General features: G+C 45.7%; 1 pseudogene; it reads left to right on the top strand.

The window, feature by feature from the left end:
- Positions 1-222: 222 nt before the first annotated feature.
- On the top strand, positions 223-1,241 carry LOC105259514 (annotated as a pseudogene).
- The last annotated feature ends 1,291 nt before the right edge of the window (positions 1,242-2,532 follow it).

Here is a 2,532-nt window from a genome sequence, read left to right as displayed (position 1 = left end):
TTCATGGATGAAAAAAATACTGTTATATTCTATTGGGTCGTGAAGTATGAAATGGAGCAAACTTAATATCTTTGATTTCAATCGCGTATAACTTCACTTTGGAGCATTGTTTTGATACAAACTACTTGTTGTTATAAAGGTACGTCTTTCCTCTTTCAGAATTATTTTTGATAATTGAAAAATATTGAATAGTTTTTTGTCAGCAAATGATCTAATGAGGTCATGGAAAACAGAGAAATTCGTGTTTTGATGAAATATGAGTTCCACCGTGGAACCACAACACGGCAGGCAGTCGACAATATCAACAGTGTGTTCCCTACCCAAGTCGCTACGAACGCGACAGTAGCTCGTTGGTTCAAAAGATTTCGTTCTGGAAATTTTGACCTGTCCAATGAACCGCGTGGTCGACCTGAAACTCAGGTGGATAATGATGTCCTGAAAGCCACCGTGGAAGCGGATCCCAGCCAAAGTGCACGTGAATTAGCACTGACTTTCGGTGTATCGAAGAAAACAATCCTGACTCACTTGGCGCAAATCGGCAAGTGAAAAAGCTGGACAAGTGGGTGCCGCACGAATTAAACGATGCACAAAAGCAACGGCGACTTGAAGCATGTCTTTCTCTTTTGTCTCGCAACAAAACCGAACCATTTCTCCATCGAATTGTTACCTGCGATGAAAAATGGATCATGTACGACAATCGCAAGCGTCCATCACAGTGGTTGGACCGAGATGAACCACCAAAACACTGCTCCAAACGAGGCATCCACCAGAAGAAGCTGATGGTGACTGTTTGGTGGTCTGGCTCAGGTGTCATCCACCATAGCTTCATGGAACCTGGCAGATCGATCGTGGCGGATGTCTACTGCAACCAACTAGACGATATGATGCAAAATCTTGCGATTAAACAGCCGAGATTGGTCAATCGATCAGCTCCCATCCTCTTGCACGACAACGCTCGACCTCACACCGCACGAACGACCGTGGCAAAGCTACAGCAGTTGGAGTTAGAGACTCTCCGTCACCCACCATATTCGCCAGACCTTGCACCCACTGACTACCACTTCTTTCGAAATTTGGACAACTTCTTGTTGGGAAAAAAATTCAATTCCGCAGAGGCTGTGAAAACGGCCTTCCAACAGTTCATCGACTCCCGTGAGCCAGGCTTCTACAGCAAAGGGATAAATGAGCTACCGTTGAAATGGCAAAAGTGTGTCGATAACCTGGGTGCATACTTTGATTAAAAATACAAAGTTTTTATTTAAAAAGAATCGAGTTTTATTTATCAAAATTTTGCTCCATTTCATACTTCACGACCCAATACATAAAATTTGCAAATGAAAATATTTCCGATCAATTTTCGTGTTAGATGCATTGTTTCTGAGGAAAAAATTCGTAAACTCCTGAACTCATTGTTGAAACGTATAAATACATATGTATATTTATTTCTATTCCTCTGCTCTTATGTGTGTATATATTCATCAAGGTACGACAGTACACCTACTGGTCCCTGGAGCGTCCAGCAGTGCTGTCGCCACTGCCACCGTCAGCTAAGGCATCGACCAATAGGACTATACAGACTCAGCTACAGGGAGTCCATAGGGGAATCCAGGTGCAGCCTCTCTGTCTCGATCAGAATATCCAATCAGACAGCAACTGGGAACCAACTACATCATCCGTCGCAAGTCAGACAGAGGCGCCCAAACAGGACCCAGAACAACATGGACGAGAACAACAATTCAGCATACTGGAGGCCCTACGAGTTATTAAGGCGCAACGATTACTTATCAAGAGAGCATTTAGGCTCTCATAGAAACGGCCCTTTTCAGGGTCACCACTAGAGAAGTCTTTATTGGCGCACAGTACAATTGGACACGTTGCAATTGCGCATCGTTCAATTGGACACGTTACATTTGCCCCCCGTTCAATTGGACACAGTTCTTTTGCGCACAGTTCTTTTGCCCACAGTTCTCTTGCGCACAGTTCTTTCGCGTGTCCAATCGAACAGTGCGCAAAAGAACTGTGTCCAATTGAACGATGAGTAAATTTAACGTGTCCAATCGAACGGTGCGCAATCTTATGTGTCTAATAGCACGGTGCGCAATTACAACGTGTCCAATTGTACTGTGCGCCAATGAGCCACTTCCGTCCCTGTATTCGCCTTTTTATACGAGGAGGAATGCAGACTCCTGTTGCTGGCCATGTCAGCCTCGGGGTTACATAACCCGTCACTTGACATGACCGCGCCACTCGACGGCATCCGTGACTCGAGGTAAATGTGCATCCGGTTTTCCGGAGGGTGATGCACCACCCCTCACTTCATCTTCCGCTTTCGCCGCAAAGGTGGGTTTCCTACCCGAGTTTCCCATCGGAAAGGACTACGCTGCGGTGATCTTCCGTGAGATACACTGTAAGCCCAACACATCCGAGTTTTAAACAAGGGGGAGGTCGCACCCCTATGGACGCGGGTTCGGGATTCCACAGGATAGAGAAACTCTACCGTGTAGAGGTGTAATTCCGTTCCCCTAATGTCCC

This window comes from Camponotus floridanus, unplaced genomic scaffold (assembly GCF_003227725.1).
Source record: "Camponotus floridanus strain SB8 unplaced genomic scaffold, Cflo_v7.5 scaffold214, whole genome shotgun sequence".
NCBI lineage: Eukaryota > Metazoa > Arthropoda > Insecta > Hymenoptera > Formicidae > Camponotus > Camponotus floridanus.
Note: the sequence above shows the minus strand (reverse complement) of the source record. Positions and strands in the feature narration are given on the sequence as shown.